General features: G+C 51.0%; 1 long non-coding RNA gene across 1 annotated transcript in view; it reads left to right on the top strand.

Annotated features, from left to right (window-relative positions):
* The window catches only part of LOC119954441, a 42,518-nt gene extending 26,715 nt beyond the window's left edge, over positions 1-15,803 (top strand). Inside the window, exon 2 of the long non-coding RNA XR_005458246.1 lies at positions 15,594-15,803. This is a non-coding gene — a long non-coding RNA (uncharacterized LOC119954441). The remainder of the gene's footprint in view (positions 1-15,593) is intronic.
* The last annotated feature ends 462 nt before the right edge of the window (positions 15,804-16,265 follow it).

Below are 16,265 nucleotides of genomic sequence, written 5' to 3'. Positions count from 1 at the left end.
CCTCCCCATCCTTATCCCGAAGGCCTTTTTTAGGAGGGTCAACAGGAGTGTTACGGGATTTGTATGGGCGCATGGGACTCCGAGGGTGAGGAGGGTGTTCTTGGAGCGGGGCAGGTATGGGGGGGCTGGCGTTGCCCAACCTCTGTGGGTACTATTGGGCTGCCAACGCAGCGATGGTGCGTAAGTGGGTAATGGACGGGGCAGGGGCAGCATGGAAGAGGATGGAGATGGCGTCCTGCGTGGACACGAGCCTGGAGGCGCTGGTAACGGCGCCGTTGGCGCTCCCTCCAACGAGGTATACCACTAGCCCAGTGGTGGCTGCTACCCTCAAAATTTGGGGGCAATGGAGACGGCATAGGGGGAGGTGGGGGGCTCGATGGAGTCCCCGATATGGGGGAACAACCGGTTTGTTCCAGGGAGCATCGATGGTGGGCTTCTGGGCTGGCACAGGGTAGGTATTAGGAGGTTGAGGGACCTGTTTGTGGATGGGAGGTTTGCGAGCCTGGGTGAGTTGGAGGGGAAGTTTAGGCTCCCCCCCGGGGAACATGTTTAGGTACATGCAGGTTAGGGCGTTTTCCAGGCGGCAGGTGGAGGGGTTCCCTCTGCTGCCCCCACGTGGGGTACGGGACAGGGTGCTCTCGGGGGTGTGGGTTGGAGGGGGGAGGATTTCGGACATGTACCACGTCATGCAGGAGGTGGATCAGGCCTCGGTGGAGGAGCTGAAGGGTAAATGGGAGGAGGAGCTGGGCGAGGAGATTGAGGAGGGGACTTGCCCTGGAAAGAGTGAATTCCTCCTCTTCCTGTGCGAGGCTTAGCCTCATACAGTTCAAGGCGCTGCACAGGGCCCACATGACTGGGACGAGGATGAGTAGGTTTTCAGGGGCGAAGATAGGTGTGCTAGGTGCTCGGGGAGCCCAGTGAACCACACCCATATGTTCTGGGCATGCCCGGCGCTGGGGGAGTTTTGGAAGGGGGTAGCAAGGACGGTGTCAAGTGTGGTAGGATTCAGGGTCAAGCCAGGCTGGGGACTCGCAATTTCTGGGGTTGCAGTGGAGCCGGGAGTGCAGGAGGTGAAAGAGGCCGGTGTTCTGGCCTTTGCGTCCCTAGTAGCTTGGCGGAGGATTTTGCTTCAATGGAAGGATGCGAGGCCCCCAAGCGTGGAGGCCTGGATCAATGATATGGCGGGGTTCATCAAATTGGAGAAGGTGAAATTTGCCCTGAGGGGATCAGTACAGGGGTTCTTTAGGCGGTGGCAGCCTTTCCTTGACTTCCTTGCAGAACGGTAGGAAAATAGGCCGGCAGCAGCAGCAACCCGGGGGGAGGGAGGGAGAGGGGGGGGGGGGGGGGGGTTTGTTTCGGGGAAGGGAGAAATGTGTATATGCGTTTATTGAATATGCCGGGTTTCTATTTCTTCTTTTTGTAGTTACTGGGGGGGGGTTGGTTTTTGCGGTTAGTGTGTTTTTCTTTTTGTTGTTGTTAATACTGTTTTCTTGTTGTTATTTTCTGTTTTTGATATGTTTTTGAAAATCTCAATAAAAATTATTTTTTTTTTAAAATGAAGCTCGTTGTCTCAAAGGTGGAGAAGATGCTTTATTGTGAATTTGTTCTGTCTTCAGAGCTTAACTTACAGCTACCTCAAATGCTGCCCGCCTGTGTCTTGCTCCCTGTGTCTTGCTACCAGTTCTCCCTTCTGTGAAGTGTGCCCTCACTTCCTGTTCCTCTGTATTTATAGCTCTCCCGTGCTCCCTCTAGTGCTTGCTCAGTTGTATTGCATCTACAATCACCACATCCCCCCCTTTTTTCTTTACATATTTTCTGTACATCGTTAAAGAAAATTGTACAAAACAGTTAGATTACTTACGATATGTGTATCTATACAAGTGATGGCGCTATCTGAGTAGTCTGAGTAGTATTGTTCGAAAAACAAATCATCATTTGATGCGCAAATCGGCCTTCCTTTACTGTGCGGTTTTTGTGTCCACTGCGCATGCGCATATCGATCCGCGACCAAAACTTTTTGAGACTGCGCATGAGCGGCTTGCGCATGCGCAGAACGCAAATCGGGTGATTGTAACTGCGCATGCGTGGCTTCTGTTTCCTGCGCATGCGCAGATGCAGATTTTCGTTCTTTGTTCCCCAGAGACTGTAAAATGTGCTCCGACGCCATTTTACAGCGGATTTCAGCGTTTTTGTTTTCTGAAAAGTGTAAGTTACCTTTTCCTTTCGATCTGGACAGGATTTCAGCGTTTTGTCTTTGTGAAAAGTTCAAGTTACTTCTTTCTTTTGATCTCAACTGGATTTCAGCGTTTTGGCTATGTGAGAAGTTCAAGTTACTGTTTCCTTTTGATCTGTACTTTTCACTTGCGATTTCTAGACTGAACCCTTTCTGTTCTGATAGTGATTGTTTGAGTTTTGCATCACTCAGTCCCTGTGCAGTTTGGCCTCTGACCATACAGTACTGTTCAAATTCCATACAGCACTCTTTAAATTTTTTTAGTATTATTTGTAAGTTGTTGCTTCCTTCAGCTTTTGAGTATTTAAAGCCATTATATACTTTTCGAGCTTCATGTCCTGCGATGAGCATTGCTATTTTCATTTCGTCTGAGGCTGCTGCTAAATCATTAGCTATGATATATATATCGAACACTTGTTTAAATCTTTTCCAGACATTACTTACATTATTGGTTAGGTCCAGCTGAGGTGGGGTTCCAACCCACATCATCGAATAAGCGAGGTCTTCCCAAGTCCAATGCCCGGTAGGAGTTCTTCTTGCCATTTTGGTCTTTCTGTGTCTGCAGCTGAGTAATCTTGTAGTAAGCGTCTGAAGCCACTCCTGGGTACCATGTGTTGTTCCTTGTGTCTTAATGAAGCTCGTAGTCTCAAAGGTGGAGAAGATGCTTTATTGTGAATTTGTTCTGTCTTCAGAGCTTAACTTACAGCTACCTCAAATGCTGCCTGCCTGTGTCTTGCTCCCTGTGTCTTGCTACCAGTTCTCCCTTCTGTGAAGTGTTCCCTCACTTCCTGTTCCTCTGTATTTATAGCTCTCCCGTGCTCCCTCTAGTGCTTGCTCAGTTGTATTGCATCTACAATCACCACACAGGCTAGCCATCCTCGGCTACGTCGTGGAAAACGGGGTCCTAGGGCCCGACCCTGACCATAGATGTGCGAGTTAGGTGGATTGGCCATGCTAAATTGCCCGTAGTGTGCTAAAAAGTAAGGTTAAGGGGGGTGTTGTTGGGTTACGGGTATAGGGTGGATACGTGGGTTTGAGTAGGGTGATCATTGCTCGGCACAACATCGAGGGCCGAAGGGCCTGTTCTGTGCTGTACTGTTCTATATTCTATATGCGCCCCCTCCTACAACTCCCTCTCCTTCACTGTCCCAAGGCCCTCAAGAGGTGCCTTGGATTTTTTTCCTATTACACCCAATGGGTCCCCCAGTATGTGGACAAAGCCCGCCCACTATTTAAGGCCACCCTTTTCCCACTGTCAGCCGAGGCTCGCCAGGCCTTCAACTGCATCAAAACAGACATCGCCAAAGCCGCCATGAGTGCGGTGGACGAGTCTGTCCCCTTCCAAGTGGAGAGCGACGCATCAGAGGTCGCTCTCGCCGCCACCCTTAACCAAGCAGGCAGGCCGGTAGTGTTTTTCTCACGCACCCTCTCCACCTCTGAACTTTGACACTCCTCGGTCGAAAAAGAAGCTCAAGCCATCGTGGAAGCCGTGCGGCACTGTAGGCGCTGCCTTGCTGGTAGGAGGTTTACCCTCATCACCGACCAACGATCGGTTGCCTTCATGTTTGATCATTCGGCAAGATCAAAAATGATAAGATCTTGAGGTGGAGGATCGAACTCTCCACCTATAATTACGATATACTATATCGTCCTGGGAAGGTCAACGAGCCCCCAGATTACCTGTCCCGCGGCACATGCGCCGGAGCGCAAGATGACCGACTACAGGCTATCCACGACGACCTCTGCCAACCGGGGGTCACCCGGCTCGCCCATTACATCAAGGCCTGCAACCTGCCCTTCTCCACTGAGGAGGTCAAAGCAGTAACCAGGAATTGCCAAATCATTGCGGAGTGTAAACCGCGTTTCTATCGACCGGATAAGGCCCACCTGGTAAAGGCATCCCGGCTCTTTGAATGCCTCAGTATTGATTTCAAAGGGCTCCTCCCCTCAAATAATCGCAATACCTATTTTCTCAACATTATAAATGAGTTCTCCCGCTTCGCATTTGTTATCCCATGCCCCGATGTGATCACCCCACCGTTATCAGAGCCCTGCACAGCGTCTTCACCCTGTTTGGTTTCCCCAATTATGTCCACAGTGACAGGGGCTCGTCCTTCATGAGCGTCAAACTGCGTCAGTACCTGCTCAGTAAGGACATCGCCTCGAGCAGGACTACCAGTGACAACCCCAGGGGAAACAGGCAGGTGGAGAGGGAGAACACGACGGTCTGGAAGACCGTCCTACTGACCCTACGGTCCAGGAATCTCCCGGTTTCCCACTGGCAGGAGGTCCTCCCCGATGCGCTCCACGCTATTAGGTCCCTCCTTTGCACGGCCACAAACCAGACTCCCCATGACCGCTTGTTTATCTTCTCCAGGGGAACTACCACAGCGGCCTCGCTTCTGCCCTGGCTGAGGACACCAGGCCCTGTCCTCCTTCAGAAACACGTTCGGACCCATAAGACCGACCCCCTAGTAGAGAGAGTCCAGCTCCTGCACTCAAACCCACACTATGCATACGTCGAACACCCCGATGGCCGGCAGGATACCGTCTCCCTCCAAGACCTGGTGCCCGCAGGCTCCTCCACCACTACCACTTCTGTACCCCCCACACTATACCCCACCCAACCTCCCATGTCCTGTGCCCCCGCACCTATTTGGTTCCCGCGCTCCCTTCCACCCGGCACATCAGTCCACAGGAATGAAGCTCCGGAAGAACCGCCCCCGGGGTCCACCCCCGGGCCCACACCGGACCCACTTCCACAGCCACCCGAAACGGCTGCGACACCAGTGCTTCGGCGGTTGCAACGTACGATCCGGGCGCCGGACCGACTGAATTTGTGAACCCGTCACCCCCGCCGGACTTTTTTACAGGGGGTGAATGTGGTACTGTTAATTCACCAGTATACTGTATTACGTTACACCATGTTATTAAGCCTGTGGGCTCCATCTATGGGCCATTAGAACATAGAACATAGAACAGTACAGCACAGAACAGGCCCTTCGGCCCTCAATGTTGTGCCGAACCATGATCACCCTACTCAAACCCACGTATCCACCCTATACCCGCAACCCAACAACCCCCCCTAACCTTACTTTTATTAGGACACTACGGGCAATTTAGCATGGCCAATCCACCTAACCCGCACATCTTTGGACTGTGGGAGGAAACCGGAGCACCCGGAGGAAACCCACGCACACAGGGGGAGGACGTGCAGACTCCACACAGACAGTGACCCAGCCGGGAATTGAACCTGGGACCCTGGAGCTGTGAAGCATTTATGCTAACCACCATGCTACCCTGCTGCCATTGTGTGGCTTCACCCACAGGGGGAGATGTGGAGCATGTACGGGCTCCTCCCATGGCTCCGCCCCTAATAGGAAGATAAGAGCAGCAGACCTGCGGGACTGCCTTCAGTATTGTACCGGTCGCAGGCAGGCAAAGTTGTAAGCTGATTAAAACCACTGTTTACTTCGACACGAGTCTTCGAATGAATTCATGGTCGCATCAAACGCCTCATCCAAATTCGTCACGAGATGGCTGCCGACCCCTTGCTACAGCGTGCCATGCGCCACCTAATGGATGGGTGGTTCAAGGGCCAATGCCCTCAATTCAATAATGTCCAAGGTGATCTGGCGGTTGTAGACGGGGTTCTTCTAAAACTGGACTGCATTGTCATCCCGCATAGCACGCGCCAACTTTTGCTGGAACAACTACACGAGGTCCACCTTGGCGTGGAAAAGTGCCGCCAACGGGCCCGAGAGGCAGTGTACTGGCCCGGCATTAATGAGGACATAGCCAACACAGTGCTCAACTGCCCCACTTGTCAGCGATTCCAGCTGACGTGAAACCCTGCAGCCCCATGAGTTGGTCACGTCACCCTGGACCCAGGTGGGCATCAACCTGTTCCACGCGCTGGGTAGAGACTATCTCCTGATCGTGGACTACATTTCAAACTACCCGGAGGTGATACAGTTGCATGACCTCAACTCGTCTGCAGTCACTCGTGCATGTAAAGAAACCTTTGCTCGACACAGCAACCCGCTCACGGTTATGTCAGACAATGGCCCTTGCTTCAGCAGCCAAGAAAGGTCCAACTTTGCCAGGCAGTACAATTTTGCCCATTTAACGTCCAGTCCCCTGTACCCCCAATCCAACGGCAAAGCAGAGATGGGAGTGCATATCGTCAAAAGGCTCCTATGCAAGGCTGCCGATGCTGGGTCTGATTTCTACCTTGCCTTGCTGGCCTATTGCTCCGCCCCACTGTCCACTGGCCTATCGCCAGCCCAACTACTCATGAATCGCACCCTGAGGACGATGGTGCCGTCCATCCATGTCCCAGACCTCGACCACGTTCCGGTCCTTCGCCGGATGCAGCTGCCTTGTGCACAGCACAAGGCGGCTCATGACTCCCGTGCAGCTGATCTCCCTGCTCTGGCTCCTGATGACAACGTCCGCATCCATCTTCCGGATGGTGGCTGGTCTGCAACCACTGTTGTCCTTCGGCAGGTGGCCCCTCCCGTTCGTTCCAGGTTCGTCTACCGGATGGCTCTATTCTGTGCCGCAATCGACGCGCTCTTCGCCTCGTTCCACGCTCGCCACGTGATCTTCAGGTCTCGCCTTGCCATCATGGCGACCCTGCCATGGACTATGCAGAGCTCCCTGTCGCTCTGCCTCCCCCTGACTCTGACGCAGTCCAGTCCGCTCTTGAACCGGCGGCTCTCGACCTACCCTTGAGGCGGTCAACCAGAATTCGTCGCCCACCTCAGAGACTAAATTTATGAACTATTCGATTTTATGGACTCTCTGAATTGTTTTGTTGCTTTGTTTGATCAATTCCCTGGTTTGTATATAATGGTGATCTAGTTACTCTTTTGTTGCATGCTGTTTATCTGCTCCAGGCACCTTCCCATGTAAATAGCTTAGTTCTTATGTACATTGTCTTGTAAATATGTCTTCGCACCCCACATGTAGTTAGGAACATCATCACCACACATTATTTATTGCCACAAACATACATTTTTTATAAAATGGTGATGTCATAATATACACTAGTATATCATGGTGCAGACACACACACTGATTGACGCACAGCAAGACCAATCAACACACACAACACCACAGCCAATCACCAGTTAGAGCACACTCACTATAAAGACAGAGGGCATCAGTTTTCCCGCTCATTCGGGATGCAGCCTCTCAGAAGGACTGAGCTCTCAGCTTACAGCACAGATCTTCACCATGTGCTGAGTGCATAGACTGGTTAGGATAGGCATAGGTCTTTAGTTTAATCTAACATAGTGTCGACCCACAGTGAAAATATGTTCAACAGTTTCTAGCTTAATAAAATAGTGTTGTACTATTTCAAGTGTTGGTAGCCTGTATGTGTTACTGCTGAGGTAGACGCATTCTCCACGGATCCAGAATACCCAACACATCTCGTGGGTCTCACCCCCACAACCCAAAGATATGCAGGCGAGGTGGATTGGCCACACTAAATTGACCCTTAATTGGAAAAAAAAGATTATATACTCTAAATTTATTTTTTTTAAAGAATTTAAACTCCTCAATGAAGCCAGGACCCCAGCACCAAACCAAAGCACCTGTGCTCAACATGCCCAACTCTGCAACCTGTCACTCCCACCTCCTCCAGTTGATGGGGGAGCAGGAAGATAGAGTCTGGGTCAGGCAGCAGTGAAGGTGGGGAACTGGAATCCAGTAACAAAGGGCTGTGGGAGAGATGAGGGATGCATGCACAGGGATCTGGCTAAGGGCAAGCTCTCTTTATGCTGGGGCTATTGGCTTTGTTGGTTGACTGCTAGCTAACCTGGGTCTTCATGATTTATACCCAGAGAGTGGGCGGCCTGTGGAATGTGTTACCACAGGAAGTAGTTGAGGCCAAAACATTATATGTTTTTAAGAAGCAGTTAGATGTAGCACTTAGGGCGAAGTGGATCAAAGGAAATGAGGGGGAAAGCGGGATTAGGCTATTGAGTTGGGTGATCAGTCATGATCACAATGAATGGCAGAGCAGGCTCAAAGAGCCGAATGGCCTCCTCCTGCTGCTATTTTCTATGTTTTTATGCCACAAACTGATCACTCTTCCACCTGGAAAACCATCAGACTTCTTTCAGCATTCAGAAATGAAACAGGAATTTGCTTTTCCAAAACAGCAGGAAATACATCCAATCTTATCAGGAGAAGCTGGGGCAACATTCCACAGGGGATCCACACAGTCCTATTTATAGAAACACAAGTATTGTAATAATGTTTATACAGAGACTTGGGAGGAGTCATTTGGAGGCAATGTCACTGCCATTTTCCTGGGAGGAATGGGGAAGATAGCAATATTTTTCACAATAGTATCCGAGCGACAAGTCTGATAGTTTTCCAGGTGGAAGTGAGAGATAAGCCTGTGATACAAATCAACAAATGCTTTCTATACAGTCAGTAAATTCTTGCAATTGTAGTCCATGCAAATTCTTAGGTCTCCATTCTGTTTCTTAACGCATACCATGGAGTTGACCCAGTCAGTGGGCTCTTCTATGCATCTAATGACCCAGGGTTGTCATTTGCTACAATTCAGCTTTGAGCTTCTCTCTCAGCGGATCAGGCATCTGTCTGGGTGCATGCACAACCGGTCTCACATCCTCCTTTAGCTGCATGCAGTAAGTGAAGGGTAGGGTGCCAAACCCTTGAAACACCTCTGGATGTGCCTTTAGGATCGACTCCACTGAGATGTGTCGGTGGGGTGTGATGCACGCTGCGGTATACATCCTCTTGACGAGCCCGAGCTCTTCACATGACTGCACCCCAATGAGCGATCCACGCTCTGTCTCCACCACGGAGAATAGTATTCAGTGCGTTACCTCCCTAACGGTGACATCAAGCTCGCATTCTCCCAAAGTTGGCATCCGGTGACCATTGTCGTCCTTCAGAAGGATGCCTCCCGGAGTGATGTGAGGTTTGCAGAGCAGGCTCGAAGGGCCAGATCATAGATCATAGAATTTACAGTGCAGAAGGAGGCCATTCGGCCCATCGAGTCTGCACCGGCTCCTGGAAAGAGCACCCTACCCAAGGTTAACACCTCCACCCTATCCCCATAACCCAGTAACCCCACCCAACACTAAGGGCAATTTTGGTGCTGCAGCCATTCTAGTAGCAGCTACAGGAGGCACAACATCTTTGCTCAATAAAGCCTCGATTATTCACTACTCTCGTCTTTGTAGTAAGTGATAGTGCATCAATTTATTGAGCAAGATTTTGAAAAATATAGAAAAAGATAGAACTTCGCATCAAGCCTGATCACCTGCAGCTGAGCCCTCAAGCAGCCAACACTAGGTCCGCTTTTGACCACTGGCTAGCCTGCTTTGAAAGCTACCTCCGAACATCCGCTGCGGAACCGTCGGACGCACATAAGCCCCAGATCCTTGATTCACGGGTTAGCCCTAACATTTTTCCTCTCATCCAGGATGTGCCCACTTACTCCGAAGCAATGGAGCTCCTGAAGGGACATTACGTTCGGCCAGTCAACCAACCATACGCCAGGCACCTCCTGTCCACGAGACAGCAACTCCCCGGTGAGAACCTAGACGATTTCTGGCATGCCCTGCACATCCTGGGGAGGAACTGCAACTGCCAGGCAGTTTCGGCAGTCCAGCACACAGAACATTTAATCCGAGACGGCTTTGTTATGGGCATGAGGTCTACGTACGTCCGCCAGTGCCTATTGGATGGGGGAACGCTTGATCTTTCAGGAACCAGGCAGCTCGCGAACTCGTTAACAGTGGCCTCCCGTAACATCCAGTCGTACGCCCCCGACTGCATGGCATCCTTATGGGCATCGTGGGCCCCACCAGCTGCCGACTCCAGCTGTAGCCACCTGAGATGGCCACTAACGAACACAAAATGGAAGACTGCAAAGAGTGCAGGGAAAACGGACATGTTAAAGAGCAAACAGCTTGCAGAGCAATTATGTATTGGGACAACTGCAGAAACCGGTTTCTGACTGCTGCAGAGACCAGGCAGCGCTGTGAAAGAGAAGTCGTTAGCATACTAATGAGGTGATACCGGGCAAGTCCCAGATACAATGGACACAAATTAAGTATCAATCGATACATTCTATAGGAGACCAGACCCAGTGGCACCAGAGAAGCCCAGGACAATAAGTCCTAAGAACCGCCCCAGCAACCAAGGAACGGCCCTATGATTGGGGGGTTCAAAACATATTGATTGGGAAGAGGCCCAATCGATCCCAAGCAGGTAAGGGAGTCCGCCCAAAGGGGCGCGGACCCCCTGGGACCTATAAAAGAAAGGTCCCACACATGGTTCAGTCTCCTGTCTCCGGCCTCCGGCTCCAGCCTCCAGACCCCTGTCTTCTAGGGGCAGCAGCCACCAAAACGTAAGTGCCTAAACGACGACCGCTACCTGAAACCGGCATTACTGACACCCTTGCCAACTGATAGCGATTCGAAGCCTGCAGACCAGAACAGAACAAAGGCCTTGTTCCCTGACCTCGCAGTTCCTTCTTAGCTAAGTATTAGTTGTTTAGTGGTAGAAGTAAGTTTAATCTTTAGCGTGTGCATGAGTGTTATTATAATTGTGTTATAATAAACTCTAATTGTTTTGGACTTACTAATTGGTGTACAGCTTTATTGCTTTGAACTTCACCTTGAAACCGGTGGCGGTGTCTTTACGGCACCTGGCGACTCCAGAGCTTAGAACGAGAAACAGAGACAAGCACACTCACCCAGAACGACCAACACAGCTCACCGCAAGCCTGCGCCGCGCGGCAGCCAGCCAACAAATGCTATTCCTGCGGGCAGAACACCCCCGGCAGCGCTGCCCGACGCGGAGCGCAACCTGCAATGGATGTGGAAAGAAGAGACACTTTGTTTCTGTGTTCCAGGCCTGTTCGGACACCACAGTTTCTAGGCCCAGCATTCCTACACCCCCCACATGCGACCCAGGGGTTCCACCATTTTCCTCCTCGCAAGTCACGTGCAGCCCGTGGGCGCCGCCATCTTCTTCTCCGTAGGCCACGTGTGGCCCGTGGGCACCACTATCTTTAATGCCGCCCGCCATCTTCGGCGCCATTTTGGACAGCGCCTCAGGACCCCTGCTCGTCGGAAATTTTGTCTGGCCGTTCATCGCCTACCACCACCGCTGACCAGCCTGGGGCCTCCCAGCATCTGCCACAGCTCACCTCGATCACCCTGGACCAGTACCGGCCCCACAACCTCGCAACCGCAACGACAACAGTGAAAATCGATGGGCACAAGACGTCCTGCCTTTTTGACTCCGGGAGCACAGAGAGCTTCATCCACCCCACGATGGTAAGGTGCTGCTACCTCGCAGTACACCCCGTTTCCCAGAAAGTCTCCCTGGCCTCCGGATCCCATTCCATGGAAATCTGGGGGTACTGCATCGCAACCCTCACCGCCCAAGGCTTAGAGTTTAGCAACTTCCGGCTGTATGTCCTCCCCCACCTCTGCGCTGCCCTGTTACTCGGCCTGGACTTCCAGTGCCACCTCCAAAGCTTAACCTTAAAATTCGACGGACCCCTCCTCCCCTCACCATATGCGGCCTCACGACCAGCTACAACCCCCGGGGAAATGGACAGATGGAGAGGGAGAACGGGACGGTCTGGAAGGCATTCCTGCTGGCCCTGTGGTCTAAAAATCTCCCGGTCTCCCGCTGGCAGGAGGTCCTCCCCGACGCGCTCCAATCCATCCGATTGCTCCTCTGCACTGCGACTAATGAGACCCCTCACGAATGCGTGTTTGCCTTCCCCAGGAAGTCCACCTCTGGGGTCTCGCTCCCAACATGGCTGACAGTTCTTGGACCCGTCTTCCTTCACAAGCATGTGCGGACCATTAAGTCGGACCCTTTGGCCGAAAGGGTCCACCTCCTACACGCGAACCCACAGTACGCCTACGTGGCGCACCCCAACAGGTACCAGGACACAGTCTACCTCCGGGACCTGGCACCCGCTGGATCCCCACCCACGGCCTCCGACCCAACACCCCCCACACCCCTTCCCTCCGGTTGCCTCATTCACCCCTGTGCCACTCACCCTCCCCCCAGCGAACCTCACCGTAGTCCCCGCCCCAGGAGGATCCGTCCTCCCACTGGTTCCACTCAGGGGTGACGAAGACGAGGACAACACGCTCCCAGAGTCACAGGTGACCAAGTCGGTGCCCACATCACCACCAGGACTGAGGCGATCACGGAGGAGGATCAAGGCCCCCGACAGACTGAACTTGTTAATTTTTTTCCACCCTCCCCGCCGGACTCTTTTTTTAACAAGGGGTGAATGTGGTCATCACCACTAGCTGTATTATATGTATTACGGTAAGACACATATACTAGAGGTACATGGGTAAATCCCTGCCTGCTGGCACCGCCCAGTAGGCGGTGTATAAATGTGTGTGCTTGCCGGTGCTGCAGCCATTCTAGTAGCAGCTACAGGAGGCACAACATCTTTGCTCAATAAAGCCTCGATTATTAACTGCTCTCATCTATGTAGTAATTGATAGTGCATCAAGGTCCCTGACTGTCAGTGTCCCTCTATCCTGTCCCCACCTTTTGAAGATGGCATCAGTCAGCGCTGGTGTGAACCTCTGGTTGTTACAGATGGGAGCTTTGTCCAACGTTTTGGTCAGGCCAAATTGCTGCCGTAGTTGGTTCCAGGACTGGAGGGTGGCTATCACCACCGGGCTGCTGGAGTGTTTTTTGGGTGGGGATAGGAGTGCTGCCGTGGGAAGAGCCCCAGAGGGAGGACCCCATGCAGGAGTCCTCTTCCGCGCGCACCCACTTGGCTTCTGGCTCCTTGATCCATCCCCTTATTCACTCGGCCGTCGACGCCCAGTGGTAGAGTTGTAGGTTTGGGAGGACCCCCCCCCCCCATATGACCGCCATGATTAGTTTGTCTAGTGCTTTGAAAAAGGCCTTTGTGGATGCAGATCGGAATGGATCTAAGTAGGAAGAGGTACCTGGGCAGTACGTTCATTTTGATCATCTGGACTCTCCCCGTGAGGCAGAGTGGGAGTGTGTTCCATCTTTGCAGGTCCTTTTATACTTCATCTGTCAGATTGGTGAGGTTCCATTTGTGGATCCCTTTCCAGCCATGGGCTATTTGGATCCCCAGGTAGCGGAATTTGTGTCGGGCTTGTTTAAACAGCAGTCCCGTTAGTGCTACCCACCTCCTTGTGGGTGTATCGGGAAGATCTCGCTTTTGCTCATGTTGAGTTTGTCGCCCGAGAAGGTGCCAAACTCTGGTTTAGCACAGGGCTAAATCGCTGGCTTTGAAAGCAGACCAAGCAGGCCAGCAGCACGGTTCAATTCCCGTACCAGCCTCCCCGAACAGGCGCCGGAATGTGGCGACTAGGGGCTTTTCACAGCAACTTCATTTGAAACTTACTTGTGACAAAAAGCGATTTTCATTTTCATTTTCTTTCAGGATGATTCCGTCCATGCTGCTTTGTGGGTCCAAAATGTAAAGGAGCAGGTCATCTGCATAGAGTGAGACTCTGTGCTCTCTGCCTCCCCTTCGGACCCCCCTCCAGCTTATTGTTGCTCTGAGAGCTATTGCTAATGTCTCGATCGCTAGAGCGAACAGCAGCGGGGACAGTGGGCATCCTTGTCTGGTGCCCCAGTGCAGCTGGAAGTATCGGGGGTTGGTGTTCTTGGTGCTCTGCGTACTATAATGTTCTTGCTGAGCTCAGTGAGGTGAATGGTCCTCTCTGACAGCAACGCAGAATCGTCATCCCGCATTTGCTCAGGCCACTCATGCTGAAGAATGAGCACCAAGAGCACCTGGGAATTGAAAAATGCAAGTGCAGGGCCCGGGAAACGAGAGAATGGGCCGGCATTACCCAGGACATAGCAGGTATGGTTGATCAATGTAATACCTGTCAGAAATTTCACTGGAAAAACAAAGCAAGGAACCCATATATGTGGAAGACATTGTTGCCAGTCCATGGCAGAAAGTCGGTATGGACTTGTTCCACTTTAATGGGAGTGACTGCCTGGTTTAATCGACAACTTCTCCAATTACCCAGAGGTGGCGCAGTTGTCCAACGCGACAGCTTGTTGTGTAATTCAACAAGTCAAAGCGATCTTTACCCGACATTGCATACCATCTATTGTCATGTCGGACAATGGTCAATGCTTCAGTAATCATGAATGGACTGAGTTTTCTCGCCAGTATGACTTCAGACACATTCCCTCGAGTCCACTCTATCCCAATCGAATGGGAAGGTGGAGAAGGGCATACACATAGTGGAGCAGCTGCTGACAATGGCCCTGGGCAGCCGGGAAGACATGTATCTCCCGTTACTCAGTTACCATTCAGCCCCACTGGTAAATAACCTGTCACCAGCACAGCTGCTTATGAACAGGCTGCTGCAAACAGCCCTGCCCTCCAAGGTGGCTTCCACAGTCAATCGACAGCTCAAGAGGAAACTGGTTATTCAGAAACAAAAGCAGACAATAGGCCTGACAGGGCACTCCACCCCTTGCAGATAAAGGACACTGTCAGAATCGAAGACCCCAATGGCAAAGGATGGGTGAAGCTAGCAACGGTTGTTCGACAAGCAGGTCCACACTCATATATGGTGTTTACCGAGGATGGCTCACTTATGTGCTGGAATCGACGAGCTCCTCAAAGTACACCAATCTTTTGTTCTTAACCCAGTAGACGAGTCTGGGTGTAATCCCAAACTGGAGATAGATACAGACTGTCTAGCACAGCCTGAGGTTAATTATGTATCCACTGCGGGGCCGAGGGAAAGGTCAGCAGTTAATGAAGGCTCACCAACTCAGAAGGTCAACAGAATAAGGCGCAAGTCTGATAGACTGATCTTGTAACTGAATGTCCAGAAAATGTGTTTGTGAATACTCTTTTTTCCAAAGGAAGTGGGATGTGCTGATATGTGTAGTGGTCTCTGTATATGTATATACTTAAAGGGTTAATGTGTAGTCAGTACAGTCAAATGATCACCAGAGGGCAACACAGAGGGTATAAATACAAGCTCAATCTGTTTTCCCGCTCTCTTCGGGTGTGTTGTGACGAGAGAACAGAAGTATAGAGTTAGCTCAGAGTGCAAGTATAATATTCATAGTTTAATCTAATTCTATCTTGTTTAATTTAATAGCTAGTAAAAGTATTAAAGAATCAAACTCACAAGTTAATTGATTAGTTACTCAATAAATTATTTGTTATCACTGGACGACTTCAAAATTAAGAACTTCTCGTAACATATATTACTTCAAGTAATATAATAATATGCATATCTGTATGTAACTGTATATAACTGTACAAATGTATAAAGCTGATCATCAGTACATGTATTGACAGTTATGACCTCCTGCCAGGAGGTGGAGCCAGATATACATGGAGCCAGATATAGATCAGGTGACTGACGAGAGGCGGCAGTTGGCAGCAGGATGGAAAGCAGGATGGTCGCATCTCACAGAAGCTCTCAAGGAACTTTGATATCATTGTCTGTCCACAGATTTGTTGGTTACCTGCCCACGTGTTTAATAATAAATACTTGTTGGAGCTAAACACGCATGTTCTATGCATTTCTTCATGATCAGCGGACCCATACAACACAACAGTCTTGAGTTTTGCTGGATCACAGTTGCTCTGTCTGACCCTTCACCATGAGCCTTTATTCATGAGGAAGCCTTGGTTACTGTGATAATCCTCACAAGGACCGTGAGGAAATCACTAAATGACCTCCACATGGGATTTGTAGAATATGAGTTCCCTGGTGAGCAGGCAGATACCCGCCCAGCTGGGGTTCACTAGCTGGACCTTTAAATGTAGCTCCCAGACCCAGGGCGGCCGTTCCTGATAGTCCTAGGCTGGGACGAAGGCCCAAGGGCCTGTTCCCGTGCTGTAATTTTCTTTGTTCTTTGGGACATTTGTTTTGTTGATGCAGTAACGGCTTTACTGTCAGTTTAAAATAAACCAGTTTGGCCTTTCATTCTGTGCCTCCTGGAATGATTTCATCCACAAACACTG

Source organism: Scyliorhinus canicula, chromosome 19 (genome assembly GCF_902713615.1).
Source record: "Scyliorhinus canicula chromosome 19, sScyCan1.1, whole genome shotgun sequence".
Taxonomy (NCBI): domain Eukaryota; kingdom Metazoa; phylum Chordata; class Chondrichthyes; order Carcharhiniformes; family Scyliorhinidae; genus Scyliorhinus; species Scyliorhinus canicula.
Note: the sequence above shows the minus strand (reverse complement) of the source record. Positions and strands in the feature narration are given on the sequence as shown.